The sequence below is a fragment of the Diabrotica virgifera genome, chromosome 2 (genome assembly GCF_917563875.1).
Source record: "Diabrotica virgifera virgifera chromosome 2, PGI_DIABVI_V3a".
NCBI lineage: Eukaryota > Metazoa > Arthropoda > Insecta > Coleoptera > Chrysomelidae > Diabrotica > Diabrotica virgifera.
Window position 1 is genome coordinate 64,695,737 of NC_065444.1, and position 20,859 is coordinate 64,716,595.

The window sequence follows — 20,859 nt, forward strand, 5'->3', positions numbered from 1 at the left end:
TTAAATGGGCCCGCCGAATAACGTAAGCGCCACATGGTTGGTTTTTGAGAAGTCAAAGAAACAGTTTTAATATTGTGATAATGTTGAGTATATACATTTTAAAGGTGAGTAATACAGTTTGTATTTTGTATTTAAAAACTGTATCACTAACACTTACAATGTATAAACTCACCATTATCACAATATTAAAACTTTTTCTTTGACTTCTCGAAAACAAACCATGTGGCGCTTACAAGGTTATTCTGCAGACCCATTCAATTATTCGTATGGGCATTGTTGGTATTGCAATTTTTTCATTTAAGTAAAACCAAATGGAAGGCTCGTTAAAATGCATAGAATTACAATATCCTCAATGCAACATATATAACATACTGTAACAAAATAATTATTGACCTACCCTCGTATACCAGCTCCCGTCTCCGCACAGACAGAACACTATCGATGTTTCGAGATACGCCGATGCAGCGCCGATGACGTCCAAGCGGTCGAGTCACATGGACATAGCTGGAGATATATAGATATTTCTGGAATATCTGTATCGCATATATAAATAGGACATATTTGTAAATAGAGTTAGTCTTAAGCTAAAGTTTGTAAAGTAAACTTGTATAAATAAAAAATAAAGTCGTATATAAATTACGAACCGCTAGTTTTATTGTAATTAGAAGTAATTACAGTAAATAACCGCTACAGTGGTGTTAACGGTGTGGAGTGTAAATAAATGAAAAGTGAAAAAAAGACTTTTGAACTTTATTCGTCGGGAATAATCGGAGTGCGTTAATTGTTCGGTATTCGGAAAGACTTTTGAACTTTATTCGTCGGGAATAATTGAAGTGCGTTGATTGTTCGGTATTCGGAAAGACTTAGACATTTTGAAAAGTACGTGTGTGCCGACCAAAGATGTTGCTACAAGAACTGACCATAAAACAGCTCCGTGAACAATTAGAAGAGTACGAATTAGACAGCAGTGGGTGCAAGATAGTCCTACAAGCACGACTCAAGGATGTCCTCACGAAGAACGGAGATGACCCAGAGACGTTCCACTTCCAGTCAGCAGAACAAGTAATCTTATCGAAATTAAAAACTGTTTCTGAAACGATCAATGAAACTTCTAGAAAAAGCGACGATAAATTCGAAAATGTTGCTAAAAGATTCGACGAGACTTCTCAAAAGATTGATGAAACTTGTAGAAAAAGCGACGATAAATTCGAAAATGTTGCTAAAAGATTCGATGAGACTTCTCAAATAATTAAAGACGTATGTAGTCAAAACAATGAGAAATTCGAAAGTGTTTCGCAAAAGATTGACGAAACTTTTAAAGAGGTCTGTAGACAAAACAACGAAAAACTTGAAGAAGTTTGTAGACAGAACGACGAGAAATTTGAAGAAGTTTCTAGAACATTCGATAAGATGCAGAAAAGTGTAGAGACCGTAGAAGAAAAGATCAAACAACTAGAGAGCATGATAACCGATACAAAAGTACAACCATCAGTTAATGCGGCAGCGTTAGATCCTGTGGTGAAAGATGAACTACCGAGAGACGAAACGTCGCATAATATGAGATTCAAATTACCACCATTTGATGGAAAGTCCTCTTGGTCCATATACCTTAAACAATTTGAAGCTATTGCGACTGCCAATCATTGGACCGAACAAGAAAAGGCTGTTTCCTTGACTGCTGCTTTACGAGGTGATGCTGCAGATATATTAAGGTCAATTCCCAAGGGTCAAGAAAATTGTTACCAGACCTTGTTCACTCGTCTAGAAAAACGCTATGGAGATGCCCATCTACAACAAGTATACAAAGCACAACTGCGAAGTAGAAGTCAACGAGCAAGTGAGAATCTGCAAGAATTTGAAGCAGATGTGGCTCGTGTGGTGCGGTTGGCTTATCCAGAGGTGCCAGACAGCGTTTTAGAAGAAATTGCAGTAGATACCTTCGTCAATGGGCTGAAAGATAATGAACTACAGAAAGCTTTACGACTAGCAAGGCCGAAAGTTTTAGATGAAGCACTTGCTATTGCCTTGGAACACGAAGCAGCTAGCCAAGCTTCACGAAACAATCAAGTAATAACCGTGGAAAAAGGCGATAAGAGAAAAGATGAACGTTTGGTGGAAATGGTACGGAGGGTGATTCGTGACACGATGCCGAAGAGACGCATGAAGAGGGCTGGAAGAGTTGGTTCAAATACAGATGCTTCCTCGATACGGCCATGCAGTGAAAGTTGTAATCACCGGCTTAAAGTAGATGAACAGCTTTGCCCTGTGAGACGAACTACCGTCGTTAATGAGCAATGGCAGCCACAACAGTTACAAGAAGCCCAAGAAGACGATCCATGTATAAAAAGAGTATTGGATTGGATGCGTCGAGGTGAGAGACCTAGTTGGCAAAACATTAGTGCATGTAGTCCGGAAGTCAAGGCCTACTGGAGCCAATGGAATTGCCTGATACTAAAAGATGATCTTCTGTACAGAACCTTTGAGAACGATGATGGTACAGAATCTAAGCTTCAGTTGATTGTACCTAAAAGTAAAGTGTCAGAAGTATTGCGTCAGTTGCATGACGGTACATCAGGTGGACACTTTGGTATTACGAAGACTCTGCAAAAGGTTCGAGAACGGTTCTATTGGGTGAACTGTAAAGATGATGTAAGAAGATGGTGCCGGAAATGTGAACTGTGTGCATCCGGTAATGGTCCAGTGGGTAAAAAGAGAGCACCCATGAGACAGTACAATGTTGGAAGTCCTATGGAAAGAGTAGCAATCGACATTGCAGGTCCATTTCCAGAAACCGATGCTGGAAATAAATACATTCTGGTAGCCATGGACTATTTTACGAAATGGACCGAGGCCTATGCATTACCGAATCAAGAAGCTGCTACCGTTGCAGAGGTACTTGTTAAAGAATTCTTCAGCCGATTTGGTGTTCCCTTGGAGATCCACTCCGATCAAGGGCGAAACTTTGAGTCAGCTCTTTTCCAAAACGTTTGTAAATTGATTGGTGCCAATAAGACCAGAACCACACCCCTGCATCCTCAATCAGATGGAATGGTCGAGAGGATGAATCGAACGATGGGTAAACACTTGTCCAAAGTTGTATCTGAACATCAGCGAGATTGGGACCAACACATTCATTTATTCCTGATGGCCTACCGCTCGGCCGTGAATGAAACTACAGGTCAAACACCAACCTGCCTGATGTTGGGTCGTGAAGTTCGTTTGCCCTGCGACCTAGAGTTTGGCTGCAGACCTTCCGAGGAATATGTTGCAGGCGAAGAATACGTAGACCGCCTGAAGTTACGAATGAACAACATTCATGAACTTGCCCGACAACACATCCAGATAGCCAGTGACAGAATGAAAGATCAATATGATTCTCGCTGCAAGAATGAAAGCTTCGAAGTAGGTGATCTTGTCTGGCTTTATAATCCACAACGTCGTCGAGGCCTGTGTCCTAAACTGCAAAGACAATGGGAAGGTCCGTATGAAGTTAAGAAGAAAATAAATGACGTAATATACAGAATTAAGAAGTTACCAAACGGTAAACCAAAAGTTATTCACATAAATCGTCTTGCACCATATGCTGGCTCAAATGAAACAGAGGAAGCCCGAGTCCTCCAACAGGAGATGAAAGATGCACCACAGCCAAGTTTTAAGGAATTTATGTCAAATTACGCAGAAAGAAAGAGTGCTAGATTCGGCGTGACCACAGAAGTTCAGCAAGATCTGTTTGGTGTTCCAGAAAACGTCTCTCTAGCCCACTGTGTTGCACAAGACCTCGAGATGACTAAAGGAATCTCGTCCGTATTCAATAGAAAGTTCGGCCGCCTGGACGAGTTAAGGAATCAACAACCTAAAATTGGAAGAGTATTGCGATTGGAAGATGGTCCTCGATCTTTGCTGTATATAGTGACCAGGAAGTCTTATACGGACACGCCAAGCTACGAGAACATATGGCGTGCTCTAACTAATTTGAAGAAAATGGTCTGTAATTATGACATCAAAGATTTGGCTTTACCAAAAATTGGCCATGCAGTAGAAAATCTGGATTGGAAGATTGTGAGAAGCATGCTGGAAGTGATCTTCAGAGAAACTGGCGTACGGATTACTGTGTGTTGCATGAACCCGAAGATGTCATACCCTTCAAAGACAGTAGACTGTTACTTCTTTTCTAGGGGTGTATGCAGAGCTGGAGAATCCTGTAGATTCCGCCATCCTGGGCCATCTAGGGTTGCTGATCGGGACGCTCAGATCTTAAGAGGGGAGCAGTGTAACAAAATAATTATTGACCTACCCTCGTATACCAGCTCCCGTCTCCGCACAGACAGAACACTATCGATGTTTCGAGATACGCCGATGCAGCGCCGATGACGTCCAAGCGGTCGAGTCACATGGACATAGCTGGAGATATATAGATATTTCTGGAATATCTGTATCGCATATATAAATAGGACATATTTGTAAATAGAGTTAGTCTTAAGCTAAAGTTTGTAAAGTAAACTTGTATAAATAAAAAATAAAGTCGTATATAAATTACGAACCGCTAGTTTTATTGTAATTAGAAGTAATTACAGTAAATAACCGCTACAATACATAGAATTTTCAATTTTTATATTATATTTACTGTGTCAAAACTGAAACAAGATATAAACTAATAAATCATTTATTAACAAATTAAACATTTAAGTCACAATTTAATAACAAACTTAAGTTTAAGCTATTGAAGTTATATAATATATATAATTATTATAATTATACCACACATTTAAAGGTACAATTCCGACAACGACTGCAGACGGCAGTTACAGTTGTCACCATATCAGACGGTCATTATTTTGTACTATTAATTTGCATAATTATTAGCAACTGACGTTCTGCCGGACAGCAGTTGCAGTCAGATGTCGGAATCAGTCTCATACAGATAAATAGTGCAAAGTAGTTACGTCCGTAACACTGACAACTGCAACTGATGTTTGCAGTTGCCGTCTGCAGTCGTTGTCGGAATTGTACCTTTAGTCAGAAATGAATACATATAAATAAGACCCAATATATTGAATTTCAATTAAAACTATCTGCTTTATATTTATAAATTTTAAGGAAGAGGATTTAATGATAAAAAATAGGACAAAACTATAATAGTCTGTATTCTCATATATATTTCCATACTCTTATAATCCTCAAATTGATTTCAAATAATTATTACACATTTTTGCATACAAAAAGATCTACAGACACCTGAAAAATATATTTTTTGAATAAGGGACTGTCATGACGAAATTAAAATGATAAAAAGAATTTACACGTGATATCTGATAATACACACTTAAAAGACTAATACATAAATACTCATGATTAAGAAGTGCATTATAATTAAAAATGAATAACCATTTTCATATCGCTGCAACATGAAGCCAAAGCCGTCTTATATTTCAGTTCGTTTAGAGAGCGCAACAAGCACTCTGACAACAGTTTCAAAACTCATTAATTTTTCATCAGAGAATGTACATAGCTGTAACATCTGTACATGCATTGGGTTCTTTTTCTTCTGTCTTGCTGTGGGCATACTCAGCTGCAAATAAGATTGCTGCAAACTTCACTATTACCAGCCAGATACATACAATGTGCATTTGCTATGCCACTGGAACTGGCTATCGCCCAAGCACCTAGTGGTTTCGCATTAGCTTTTTGGGAATGCTTCACCTAAAAAAAATATTTTATCTTTGTGGGAATGCTTCAACTACAAAAATTTATTTTTATTAGAGTATTTGCATTCTTTACAATGATTGAGAATATTTTAAAATCAGACATTCATATAATATAATTTTAGAACAAACAATCATGACTGTTTATTATTCTCTTTTCTATCATAGCAATTATATGTCGTCGACCTAATCTGTAAACTGCATAACTTCATTTATCCAAATTTTACAGGAGACACAAAAAACTATTTCTCTAAATATGACTAATGTGAATACTACGTATCTCCAATTTTAAAAGATAGGATGCTAAAATGACAATATGTCTGGTTTCATACAGATATATAAACGTAAATAAATCTAATATTTAAAACCAATTTATCCAAAAGACCTTAATACTGTTATCCATATATTTCTTAATGGTGAATAAATAAAATAAAGGCATACCTTTCCAACAATAACTTTCAAAACAAATCCAGTTGTGAAGGATTTTATGTGCCTAAAGGCTTTTGTATGCTTTCATCTGCTGCTTAAATTAGTAACTGTGAGACTCTACCAGATATGTATAAATATGTATCTATAATAGCATTATAATAGTATTTGGTGGAATGTGCACTTTACTGTAAAATCCAATTCTGATGACTGAATTGTACATGGATCTAAAAAACCAATTATTTTCAGCTTCAATGAATACCTAAAACAATAAAAGAAATGTTATTGCTTGCAAAATTCATCATTATTGATAAATATCAGGGAAAATGAACAGTAAATAAAAATTGTTTCGCCTACCTTTTCCTCCAACATTTGGAGTTTCCAATAATAATTTCCTTAAATAATCACTTTGCATTGTGGTAAATTTATAAAATTCACAAATTACAAACAAAACTTTTAAAAAATTCACAAAAAAACAGCCAACCAAATCCAAATGAATCCAAAATATGAAACGACGATACAAACATAACCTATAACCTTTGTTTTGTAACTTTTAAGCTTCTCCCAATTTCGTGACGTCAGCCGTCAGACTTCGGCTGTCTGAAATGAAAACGTCTTTTAAACGTATTTTAACGTCATTAATTTTACGTATTTAAAATCACCTACAAAAGACGTCGGTATGACGTAATGTTCAACCACGTGTGTATATTCAACCAAAAACTGACGTTTCCTCGACGTTATTGACGTCTCTTGGTTGCCTGGGTTATGTACATTCAATGTACGTCTTATGGACATTTGTAGGGCACTTTTCAGAAAGCAATCCAGTATCCATAATTTTGTGAATACATAGCAAAAAGCTTTTATAGAAATAGTTCCTTACAATACTAAACTTATAGATACTTAAAAATATTACACAAAAGACTTTTTTTATTTCTCTTTACTATAACTTCATTATAATATATACTTTATTATAGGAACTAGGAACTTCATTAATGCACGACTGCACTTGCACGATAAACAGAAAACACAAATATATCACCGGATGTATCTTCATCAAGACGAGATTCAGATAATGACGCCCTAGGAAGCATGCACATTAAAAGAGGTTTAATCTCTGCATTGGGACTACGTGCATTATCGCCTGAGTCGAACGCCTGAGTCGATCGTATTCTAAGGAATATAGACGGTTCTAGAAGAGACCACACTAAACGTGACTAAACTCAACACGGACGTTTGCATAGGTATATATTAACATAGAGTGAGCCTTCACTCCGCGCGTCCTGACGACAATGGACAGCCTAAGTCTGACGTCACAAATGTCACAAAATTGGGAGGAGCTTATATTGGCTCCAAACAATTTTGATTGTAAGGTTAAATGGTCATAAGACATTTTTCATTTATGTGCTTTGTGTGGCAAAATAAGACTTCATTTACGTATTTTGTTAAAGAAACGTATTAATTAAGAGATTTTTATTCGTTTTTGCTCAGGTGGTTTTTATTCCTTAGTGATTGAAAATAAACATAACCTCAACACTGTTTACGTTCTAATCATTGCATTAAATTAACTCACCTGAGCCAAAACGAATAAAAATCTCTTAATTGGCACGTTTCTTTAACTAAATACCTAAATGAAAAGTCTTATTTTGTCACACAAACTACGTAAACAATAAATTAAAAATTCCTTATGAGTGTTTAACATTACAAACAAAATTGTTTGGAGCCAAATATAAGCTCCTCCCAATTTTGTGACGTCAAGACTTAGGAAGTCCATTATCTCTTCGACTGGTTTGCGCTATCTCTTTCTAGCACATTGTACCGAGAAACTAAGATGACATTAAGGTGTGAATATAGGCACGGAAGAGGAGGACAACTGTCGTAGCTTAATATGCGTAAGAGTGAAACAGCACTAATCCAAAGAAAAAAGATGGCGTCGTCACTTCGCTTTGAATGACACTCTCTCTATATGTCAATTTACCTCTATGGACGTTTGCTGTGATTGGCAGTCATCGTCATCGGATTGCATGATTTGAGTTTCCACTAGACTTGTGTTATGGACGGATTTTACGGGCTGTGATTGGTCGTATTCAAATCAATGACATTTGATGACATTTAAAAGAAATACGTAATCCTGTTTTCTCGTTTGTTTTTGTTTATGCAGTGTGTTTATGTTATACAAAAGAAAAATATTGATATTTTAGTTATTAATCTTGGATTTTGAGACTATTTTATACGTTTATACTTGTTTATTGTATTCATTTTTAAACAGCCATATTATTTCCAGCAAAAGTTATGGAACGTTTACAGATACATAGTAATATTTATAAAAAAAAAACAAATTACTTTCTGCTTGCTTCCTATATTTTGTAAATTTTTAAAGCTTCCTCCCAGACTCATTTGAGTATAAGGTGGTTCATTTTTCCGAAATAAATGGAAAGGATGGCGCATTTAATGCAGTGATTTGAGCTAATATAACAACACAAGAAGATGCTCAAAATTGTCAAAAAGAATATGAAAATATTAATAAAGTAAATTTTAGAGTTCTAAGAACTTATCCAAATGATTCTATGAAGCTTGTTTTCAAGGTAAATATTGATGTTAATATATTCACTTTCTAACTTTATGGGTTTTATATTTTGTAGGGATGAATAATTAACATTGGAGAGAATTTTTAAGTATTTTGCTAAGCAACAAATTTTGTGTTCATTTTGATTTAAAGTTCAAAACATATATTCATATATTGTAAGATATTAAATAGATTTTTTTATTACAGAAAGACTATCGATGCCATCGCAATACTCAGGCTAATTTGCCTTCATCAAAGACAAAAAATCCGTCATCTAAACATGTTAACTGTCAGGCATTCTTAATAATTACAGTGAAACCATCAAGTATGAAAAGGTAAAGTCTATTTGCTAATCTGAGACACAACTACTGTCTAGTGACGTTGGTAATTTTTTTTGAGAAGTTAGGTTGCTAGATGTAACTGGAAAAGACTACACAACCAAACATAACTACTCATAGCCAATATTATTATTAACAGTAAACAGGCATAAATAACATAACATACACCATACACCAATCAATAATTATTTATTTAAACCTTTATAATGTATTGATAACAGATGATAAAAGTATTTATTGTACAAAATAAAAATATTTTATAGAAATAAATTCCACAAAATTTTATGAGTTTAGTATACACTCCCATTATTTCCAACAATTATTTTTTTTTAGTGAAAGATCAAGTTGATTTGAGCAGTTAATATCTATTGTTGGGTAGGAATTTTTGTGTTGTAAAGAGAACACTTATATATTACGATTATAGATATTAAAGCTGCTTTTGATTGTATAAATAGAGAAATAATATGGTCAGTAATGGAAGACCTGGAAAGCCCACAAAAGATAATAAGCCTGGCAAAAAGTACATATAAAAGTATATAGAAATGTACTGGCTAAAGTACAAATAAACGGAAACTGATTGCCAATAATAAATCTAAGAGGAATAAAACAAGGGGACAGTTTCATTCATATTAGTAATGGATCGAGTAATGAAGAGTGCTATAAGAAGGTCAAGGCAAACAGTCAACAATAGGGTATAGGAATTTAGTACCAGTGAAAATGGAAGGATTACTATATGCAGATGACCTAGAAATAATATCAGATAAAGAAAAAATGCAAAAATTAATGAATATATGGGTGGAAGAAATAGAAAATTTGAAAATGGAGGTAAATGTAAAGAAAACGAAGACCATGATAGTAACCCAAAAGAAAAGGGAAGAAATAAACCAAACGTTATTTAGTCGCAAAAATGAAATAATGGAAACAATCTCGACGTTTGAATACCTGGGAGTAATAATATCAGAGGATGGAAAGGTAGACAAAGAAATCTCATACAGGGCGAAAAAAGCAAATAAGATCTACTATGCACTAAATAAAACAATATTTGGAAAGGAAGAAATAAAACTAAAGGTATACAATGCAATATATGTATCAACTTTAAAATTATGCAAGTGAAACATGGGTAAACAATGCAAAAATAGACAGTACAATAAGCGCAGCGGAGATGAAGCAGTTGAGAAAAATAGCAGGAAAAACAAAATTGGACAGAATAAGAAATGAGGATATTAGACAAAGGCTAAATAGCAATCGATAATAACGAAGATCCAAAAAAGAAATTAAATTGGTATGGACACATTAACCGAATGAACCAGGGAAGACTACCAAAGCAGGTGATGGAATCAAAAAGGTATGGTAAAAGAAGGAAATGGAGGACAAGAAAAAGGTGGATCGATCAGATTATAGAAATTGGGCAGGAAAAACACATACACAAATGAAAGAGTTAGCAAAGGACCGCAAGAAATGGAAGAGATGGATAGAGGATGAAAAGATCTGACACCCCTGAGGGGCATAAGGAGTTTCGAGAAAGAAGAATTTTTATTAAGAATTTGTCACTCAGATAGGTTCTTCTAAACTGTGGTGGTAATTCAATGGCTTCTCCAAATAACGCTTCAACAGGAGTGGATCTCATGGCACCTAGACAAACAATCAATTGAATTCAGCAATTGATCGTTACATTTATTTTCTTTAATAAATTGGTGCTAGCAGATGCATATAAGATGGTGGCATAGTCTATGATCGACCTTATGTATGATCTAAAGAACAGCTCACTAATAAACAATTTAAAAAACGTTCTATTTGTTTTTTTCTCTATACCTACCATTAATTCCATCATAAAGTTAGTATGACTATTTTATGGCAATTCATTTAATTAAATTAAATATGTATTGCAGTTTAGGCAGGGGAATGGCCACTCTCGTATTAAAATTTCCTTCTGAAGTTCTTACAACCCTTAAACTAAGTTCTATTAACTATATGTTAATACTTTGTTAGTCTCTGAGCCAATTTAGTACATCAGATCAAATAAGTCTGAAAGTTAATCATACATTTTTAAGACACAAATAAATATAATATTATCTCTTTTATAAGTATAAATTATACTATTTAATTTTCTTATAACATTACTACCCCCTAGTTATATAATTTTTGCTGAATGTAGATCCGAGAAAACTATAAGTACTTAATAAAAAACAGCATACAAAGTACGTAAATACTCTGAAAAATATTAACTTTACATTTATAAATTAAGATATTCATTTGTATTATAATATTTATTGTAGAAGAACTATAACTTTACAAATTTAAAATGTAAATATGTATAAGTATTATAACCTTAAAACTAAAACTGCAACAAACGAGTGAGAGAGATTCCTAATCCTAAATGTCCTTGATTTGAATACGACCAATCACAGCCCGTAAAATCCGTCCATAACACAAGTCTAGTGGAAACTCAAATCATGCTGTCCGACTCGACACCGTTAAGCCATTAACAAATTGTCAGCTTGCTAATAATCAACTTTTTTTTCATACGCGGGATCCAGGTCTATTACTCGTATCTAGTATCTCCATGTACTTTCTCATTGCTCAGTAATATCGATCCTACATACATAAAACTATCATCTTGTGGAGCTCTTGTTTATCCCAGCTAACTACTCTATGTGGATTTGTAATACCATATTTAAAAGAATATTCTGTTTTCGTTGCTTGAACTCTGATCGTTACCATCTCATACATGTCTAGCAGCACTCACATATTCAGCCGGTATTCCTTTCCTACTTAGTACCAGTAGGTTTCCAGTAACTTTGTCATATGTTTCTCACGATTAATAAATACTATGTGCGAGTCTTTCTTTTTCTCTTTCTCAAGTTTTTCCATTAGCTGTCTTAAAATAAAAATTGCTGTTGTGGACCTGCCTTGCATAAATTCAAAATGACTTTAATTTCTAGAACCTTACACTAAATATTGTTTTCACCATAAATATACGATAATAAAAAATGTTTACTGAAAATAACTATTGCAAACTAAATAAAACACTAAATACCTAATGTTTAAAATTTTTTATTCTTTATTAAAAATCTCGGAAATCAAAGGAGGGGAGGCTCTTATTGGTGCAATGGCGAAGGTAAAACCCCTCTAAACCCCGCCTGGGACCCAGTAATATTTTGATTTTTAAAGTACAACTCTAGTATATTATAATGTTGTCTATAAAATAACATCATTACTTAACAATTCTTTAAAATTCAGACCTAAATTAAGTATGCGTATATATGTAAATATAATCTTATAAGAAATTTCACAATATTTATGAATCAAGTAAAATCTATAAAAACAAACTAACATTCTTGTAAATTAGCCTATACAACTACAGTAGAACCCCGATCCGTGTGCAGATTATCCGGGCTGCGGATTATCCGTGCTATGATTTTCTATTACTCAAATTGAATTTTTAAGGTTTTATCAAAATAGCATCACTTTAATCACTCGACAGAAACTCTATATGCAGAAAAGGAGACTCATAATGAAAGATTTATTTTTTCTGTTATTTTTTTATGATAGGTAAGTACATATCATGCATAAGAAATTCTTATGAAATATTCTTATATGAATCATATACAGTGAGCACGTAAAGGTTGGAATAAATTCATTTTCTCAAGAACGGACGATTTTGGGAAAAAAATCCCGAAACAGGTCAATTTTTATTTTTAAATTAAGACTTTTTGGCATATATGTCATACTAGTTACGTCACCCATCTGGGCGTGATGACGTCATCGATGTTTTTTTTAAATGAGAATAGGGGTCGTGTGATAGCTCATTTGAAAGGTAATTCAATTCTTTATTCAGTAATATAAACATTAACATAATTATTTATACAGGGTGCCCAAAAAAAATTTTTTTGAATTAAATTTATTGACATAAAAAGAAGAATGAGTGTAATTTATTTAATTCAAAATACATTTTACTGCTATCATAAAACAGGAAAAAATGTGTTTTTGGCAAATAAATATTGTTTTTGGCTTAAATTCAATATTAAAGCAGGTACCCACCAGCCTCGTGACAATTTGAACATTTAATTTAAGCAAAAAGCAATGATTATTTTTCAAATATACATTTTTTCCTGTTTTCTGCGAGCAGTAAAATGTATTTTGAAATAAATAAATTACATACATTCTTCTTTTTATGTCAATAAATTTAATACAAAAAAAAATTTTTTGGACACCCTGTATAAATAATTATGTTAATGTTTATATTACTGAATAGAGAATTGAATTACCTTTCAAATGAGCTATCACACGACTACTAGTCTCATTTAAAAAAATCATCGATGACGTCATCACGCCCAGATGGGTGACGTCACTAGTATTATATATATATGCCAAAAAGTCGTAATTTAAAATTAAAAATTGACCTGTTTTGGGATTTTTTTCAAAAGTCATCCATTCTCGAGAAAATGAATTTATTCCAACCTTTACGTGCTCACTGTATAAGAAATTAATGATTGGATCATCTGTGCTTTTCAATTATCCGTGCCACTTCCGGTCACGAGGAGCACGGATAATTGGGGTGCTAAGTACCTACTGTATAATAAAAATTTAATACAGATACAAAACAAAAAACATTTGTGAGCTAAAAAACTATCTTAATATCAAATTCAATGTTTACTCAGTTTCTCTTTTTATTTTCTCCCAAACACCTTGCAGCATCATCTAAAACAGAGTTAGTATTATTCATAAGGTATTTTTCAGCTCATATACTTTACAGTTGCACTGGTAACAGGGAATACAAAAAATGTTACAAACTCTACAAAACAATGTGTAAGGCTGTTGTCTCCAATAGATGTTGTAGGCTGCGTATGTCACGCTGTAGGAAAATTGTTCATTTTCGTTCTTTTAATAAACTTTGAAGGACAGAAAACTATCTTACAACCGAAAAGAGTTACAGAAAAGAGTAATTCTAAAACAAATTCAAATTACAGAGTAATTTGTAGTAGCCACCGACTTAACTGGTGGTATCCAATAGATGCCTTAGGCCGTGTACAGTGTTTATTGGAGACCACTGCCTTACACTCACTTTCATATACCTGTGTTAAAGTTACATTATGTAATTTAATAGGATCCCTACCTGAAATTGCTCATGTATCTTCACATTCTTGAATCTCATGAAATTTTATTGGGTGGCACCTCATTAATTTCTCTACAACCATTTTTTTCTTGTAGTTTTTACAGATGCATGGTTCAGCATGTGTTTTCCAATACATAACTGATAGAAAGCTGTCCTTGATCTCACAGTTTGCAAATCAGTCTGGAGGGACAATGAATGGAACAGGTTTCTCTGTCCTAATTATTTTATAGTTGGGCTTATATCCTAAAGATAGACAAGTACCTATAAGTTTTAATTATTGCAACTAATAAAGGACTTACCACATCAATGAATATAATATACTCTCCTAGCATCTATACTCCTTGCATATTATTATGTTATTTCTGTTACACTCATAGCATGAAATTGATTAAAAACTATATTCATAGTATAAATCATCTTGTTTCTTTGTGTGAACTGTTCTAGACCTTACATAACTTGTCTCAACTTTCTGCATATCTTTCCACGTCTTCATATTTCCATTCTTGAACAAATTTTTCAAAAACAAGAAAGTGTCAATCAGACAGACAAAAAATATACTTACATAACCACAAAAATTCATCCAAATCCATATGTCTATCTATGTCAAAATCAGATGATAACGACCAATCACTGCTTACGTCCGTGTGGAATTTAGTAGTCTGTTGGGAATTTGGGAACACCTCTTCTACTACGTCTATACTCTGCTAATTTGCATAAATGCGATCGCATCGCTTGAAACGAAAGTGCACGGAGTCCCGCTGCTCTGTTCTGTTTCTGTTCCAAACTATTTTTAGAGTCAGTACCGTTGTTGTATATTACAAGCGCGTTTGCCATTCTGTGAATTATCATAAATAAACCATCCTTCAGTATTCCACAACAATTAACAGCGATAATCCCCTAAAAGTACCTGCCTAATACTACACCTTTCACGACCGATAGCGCGAAGAGCGACAACGTTGTCAAGAAGACTCTCATTTAGTTTGTATTGGGACTTAATATAATAGTCGCGTTTTGTGTAAAATATCCATGAACCACAAATGGATGTCCAATGTACGTTGAAATCAAACGTCCAATGGACGTCCCGTAATGTACGTACATAGTACGTCCAGTTTTGGTCCATGGACGTTTAGACTTTAAATGTACGTTATATGGACGTACATCGGACGTTGTGTGCTATATGGGTACCTGAACGGAGTAGGGATTACAACGGTAAAATACGAAATCGAAAATAGGCATTATTTGTATCTACGCAGTGTTCCCTAATAACACAAAACATTCCATGAATGTTCCTAGAATGTACACACAGGACATTGAAAACATTCCTGGAATGTCCCCAAATGCACACGAATGTCCCTGGAAAGTACCAGGAAAGTGCTGTGTCAGCATTTTAAATATTCTTAGAATGTTCTGTTGGAACATTCCATGAATGTCTACGAATGTTCTTTGGACATTCACAGTCTATTTTTTAGACTGAATGTCTTGTTGGAACATTCCATGAATGTTCTTTGGACATTCACAGTATATTTTTAGACTGAATGTCTTGTTAGAACATTCCATGAATGTCTACAAACGTTCTTTGAACATTCACAGTATATTTTTTAGACATTCACTGAAATATATCGTCAGTAATGTGACAATACCTCCTATATGTTTTTTCATGAGGTTTGCAGGAGACGAAAAACATTTTTTAAGGTCACTTTCTGGTTTCGTATGTATTCTGACTTTTTTTGTAGTAAATAGATAGTTGAATTTACTGCAAAACAAGTCAAAAAATATATGAAAACAGGAGGTGGCCGAAACAAGTTTTTAGTCTATCTTACAAATCTCTTGAAAAAAACAGATAGGAGGTACTGTCACATCACTGACGATATATGGCCATACCAAATAATACATCCTTGATAAATATAAACATTTTTATTGCAAAAAATCTTTACATACATTTTTTAATGTAATTTGCTGACATTCCTAAATATTATAAAAAAATGTGTCACATTTGCTTTGTAAACCTTTCTTTTGCTTTTCGTAGCCACATATTCCGTTTCCTTTCTGGTTTTTTGTAGACCACTTCTCTCAGCTGATTCTAAAAGAAAATAAAATAAAAGGTAATTTTTCTATCCTTTACAATTAACAATCAGAAGAAATATTATTTACAGGTAATAATATGCATAAATAATAATAATAAAAAAATAAATATTAAATAATATTTAAATAAATAATAAATAATATTTAATAAATAAAATAATAATAATGAACATTTTGTATTTTGACAACGACATCCGATGTGGAAGTAGAAACCTTAATAAAATTATTTTTTCAAGTAAATTGTGGCTTATTTCCCCATTAGAATAATTAATTACAAAAAAGCCACAAAGAAATAGATTTTTCACAAACAAATAAGTATTTAGTATTCATTATATTTATTGTTTTTATTATTTACTTTAATGTCCTACTGGTACATTATTTGACAAATAATGACATTTCGAAGTCTGTTAAGTACGATATAACGCCCTTGGGCATTAAATTTAAATAACGACTTAGATACTGTCAAGTTGACAAATATCAACCTAAGTAAAACTATGGTTACCACAATTACGTTACTACTGTTACTGGTAAATGTACTTATTTAAAAACTAATCAATTCAAAATTCATTCAAATTTTTCGCATATAAAGAATAATTTAGTCGGGCATTAAACGTTGAAGGCACCACAGGTATTATAATAATAACGCTTTCGGTCAACGTATATCCCTATAATACCCTTGGTACCTTAATAACTGTAACATAAGATTATACCTTAATTCTTGTTTTCGATTTCTGATGTTTTTATTTATTTACATTGAATATTAATCTGTTTTGTTGTATAATCTACTTCGCAATAATTATGTGATATATTTGACTTAAAATGAATTCAAAAATTTTTTGTAGTTGGGCAACAATGTCAACTTAGATCTCCGATGTAGATAATGAATTACAACAGTATCTATATTGTACGGACTGTATTATTAATTAGGTTATGCATATACCTGTGTGACATAAGCTATTGGAACAGCACAGTCTCTCAAACGAACAGATGAAAGTGAAGTTCTGTCAATATCTTTTTCTAAAAAGTGTTTTGAACATACTCCTCTATTAACAAATCTGATCTATACTTCATGTCTTCTTCGCAGGATCTTCTGGAAAGCTAAAAATACAAAATATATGCATTACTAAGCATTATTAACAAATTTTAGTTTTAAATAAAAAATATGATTAATGAACTCACAAAATTATTATAAAACAGTTTAGAAATTGTAGTATAGTCGGTTCCCCAAACTCAGACACAACTGGCTAGTGATTTTAGTAGGTATTTTTTTTTGTTTTTGGCCAATTTTGCCAAAATTACAGTAATTAGTACTGAGACTGAGTTTAGCAAATCGACTATAATGTTCTGTGTATTCATTAGTTGGTACTGCATATTATAGTGTGTGGTCTACCATCCTATTTATAAACGCATACACTAGCAAAAACGCAAAAAGAATTATTTTAGTTTTACAAATCCTTTTGTTATTACCTATCTCTATTTACTATTTTAGTTAGGAATAAGCGAAGTTTGTGGCTTATTCACAATTATTATTAAAATAATAAATGGATATGACCAATTATTAACTTATAAAATAAAATAATAATTCTTCTGATTTATGCCTTTTATTCACTTTGTTATATCTACGTTACTTAAAAGATTTTTTATGAATAGTATTATTAGGGTATTAATAGTATTAATTTATTTTCTGAAATACAGGGCATGCTTTCCTTTACATATTTGCATACTAACCTTTTAATAGGGCTTTTCATTCACAGTCATTTGTTTTGAGCTTCTGTCATAATTGAAACGTTATTCCTGCAGATTTTTTTATCTACATTTGTTTCTGCTACTCCAACTGCGTTAAAAACAGGACACCATTTTATGCACTATGTTAATAATACTATTAAAGCTATTATAAAAGTATCCGAATTAAAAAAATATTCTTAAAAAGCACAAATAATACAAACAACTAAAAACAATCCACGGCAAGGCAAGGTCGCCAAGATGAAGATGCCAAGATGGCCGAAGCGAGGTCGTTGGTTGGTCGTTTTTAGTCACGTGATGCCCTCTCAAGCGCCATGCACAAAAATATATGCACGGCGAATTTGAAAATGAACGCAAAAGAAATAAATATAAATGCCTCTCTTGGGTTTTGCATAAGTTATAAGTATTTTTTTTATTAACAAAATCGCATTCCAAATTGAATATTCGCGAACAATAATTTTTATTACATTTGTATGTTTATAATCTTGGGAAACTCTTTAAATTTGACATATTATTGCACTGTAGGCCTAAAATGTCACTTAGTTTGTCTGGTATGTTATAAGTAATGTTGTATCTCTTACACGTATGTATTATTTCGCAACTTAAAATATAGGAACATTGGTAGTATGTTCACAGAATGTCTTATGGTAACATTCCAGGAATAATTTAAACAGATGTTCACCGAATGTTCCCTAAATGTCCAGGACATTCAAATATTGATAGAACTTTGGTAGTACATTCCTGGAATGTTGTGTGTTGTTAGGGTTATAGTGTTAAGGATGAAGACGAATGATAAAGTACTAGGACTAAAGAACATGCATAATCTCTTTATTTTGTTTGCGGTGCTTCAAAATAGGTATAATCTATTTTGGTAACTCAATATTATTTAATAAATACATAAGTAAGTACATATAAGTATATAAATTTTCGTTACTCATACATAGTTTAGTTTAGCTAAATATTATAATATAGTAGTTTATATAAATAACTAAAATTTTGTACTTACTTCCCAGCAAACAGGTTTGAGCCGAGTTACGTGATGATTACGTTAAATTTACGGCAAATTTCAACGAATACGTAACTCGGTGATTTATGACGGGAAAAAAACGTATTTCAGTGCCAAATCATTCACCTATATATTATAGTGCTTCCTTTATACATGTTTGACATATAAAATCATAATGACGAATATAGTACATGTTTTTTATAATAGGTGTGAATGTCGGTTACATCGCAAAGGTACGTTTATTTCACGTAATAATCACGAAACAGAAATAACTTCCTTTGGTTAAATTTTGAGAAATATTTTGGAAAACAAAATTTTACAACGGTTGTTAAATACGTATCGCTTGAATCTGACTCACTGTATTTTATGGACGTCGAAAAATTAGATGTATTTCACGTAAAAGTAATGTAAATAATACCAATATTTAAACAAAAAGTTTATGATTTCGCTTTTAAAATCATTTAGCATAACTATTTCAATCCAACCTTGATTTGAAGCTATTTTTGCTATTTTTTTCTTTAAAAATATCAAAGGAGCTAAAATGATGTTGAGTCTAATTTTCAAATCGCGCGCGGTGATGACGTACTACCAAGCCTTTCTCCTGCTTTTTCCTCCTTTAAATACTATCACGTGACCACGGTACGTATGATTAACATAGTTGGTTCGAAAACTAAATTAATCGATTTATCGAATAATAGATACGTTTCGATAGGATTATTTTTTTTATATTATTCTGGTATTGAAATAGATTTTTAGTAAGACCAATTAGTTAATAGTAGAAGAAAATTAAAAACAAAAAGTAAATGCGTAATACTAATTTAAAGTAAGTAGAATAGTTTAACTGTAATTTAAAAATAATCGATTTTTATAATCGATGATCATAACCTCTAGCTCTAATATCAGCTTAGCTTCTCATCTCACCTCACCTCACATTCACATTATCACATTTCTCACAACTGTGCTCACAACAAAAAGTGAAGTGAAAGGTGAAGAGCTTTATTTCCCCAGTGACGGCTGGTGGGGTAAAATTTTGGGTAGGCCAAGCCAGAAAATTACATATAGCTATGTGTAATCAGTGACGGATCCAGAGGGAGGGGTCACGGGGTCATGACCTCCCCCCCAAAATATTTGAAAACCCACTTATCCTATTGGTGGTAAGACTAAAAGTGACCTTGCATCAGAGAAAAGTAATCACCCTCAAGATCCATGACCCTTCCAAAAAAATAGCCGCCAGTGTGTGTAATACATACTTTTTTTATTACTAGTGCAACTAGTAATAACAGATAACAGAGATAACAGTGAAAATTGAACTAATGCTCGGCGATAGTGTTGCAATATACAGAGTGGAAGGCACTTATGGAATAAAATTATTTCTGTCCTTGTTTCAAAAAATTATAAAAAATGCTGAGACCCGTCGATTTTTGAATAAAAATGTGCACTTTTTAAACATAAATTTAAATGTACAGGGTGATCCTTGCAAGTCTAGCAGAGTCCATAAGATTTATTTTTAATGGAACACCCTGTATATTCTTATATTTTTAAAAGCTGCTTAGCAACCTGATTTCAACTAACTACATCATGCAGGATATATTATGAATAATACAAAGTGAAATTTTGAAAGTAAAAAATATGGAAACCACTTATGGAATAAAATTATTTGTGTCCTTATTTTAAAAAATTATAAAAAATACTGGGACATAATAATAATAATAATAATAATAAAATAAGGCCTTTATTCATTCTTGTTCTCTACATGTCAACTTTTAAATTCAAATGTGCGTTTTACAAACATAAAGTAAAATATACAGGGTGGTTCACGCAAGTACGGCATAGTTAATGATCTTTAGTTTTAATGGATCACCCTATATATTTTTATATTGTTA

The 20,859-nt window shown here is 33.0% G+C and overlaps 4 long non-coding RNA genes across 4 annotated transcripts; 1 reads left to right on the plus strand and 3 right to left on the minus strand.

Moving 5' to 3' along the window:
- Positions 1-4,725: 4,725 nt before the first annotated feature.
- Positions 4,726-7,920, minus strand: LOC126879524 (uncharacterized). Its single transcript, XR_007696102.1, has 3 exons — positions 6,486-7,920; positions 6,144-6,390; positions 4,726-5,700 (listed from the first exon to the last, which is right to left on the minus strand). It is a non-coding gene; the product is annotated as an uncharacterized LOC126879524 (long non-coding RNA).
- Positions 7,921-8,159: 239 nt separating this feature from the next.
- LOC126879523 (uncharacterized) lies at positions 8,160-10,091 on the plus strand. The gene is made up of 2 exons (XR_007696101.1): positions 8,160-8,710; positions 8,899-10,091. It is a non-coding gene; the product is annotated as an uncharacterized LOC126879523 (long non-coding RNA).
- Positions 10,092-12,067: 1,976 nt separating this feature from the next.
- Positions 12,068-14,920, minus strand: LOC126879522 (uncharacterized). Its single transcript, XR_007696100.1, has 3 exons — positions 14,445-14,920; positions 14,146-14,388; positions 12,068-13,730 (listed from the first exon to the last, which is right to left on the minus strand). It is a non-coding gene; the product is annotated as an uncharacterized LOC126879522 (long non-coding RNA).
- A 1,125-nt stretch (positions 14,921-16,045) lies between these two features.
- LOC126880681 (uncharacterized) lies at positions 16,046-18,744 on the minus strand. Its single transcript, XR_007696673.1, has 3 exons — positions 17,956-18,744; positions 17,168-17,325; positions 16,046-16,225 (listed from the first exon to the last, which is right to left on the minus strand). It is a non-coding gene; the product is annotated as an uncharacterized LOC126880681 (long non-coding RNA).
- Between the last annotated feature and the right edge of the window lie 2,115 nt (positions 18,745-20,859).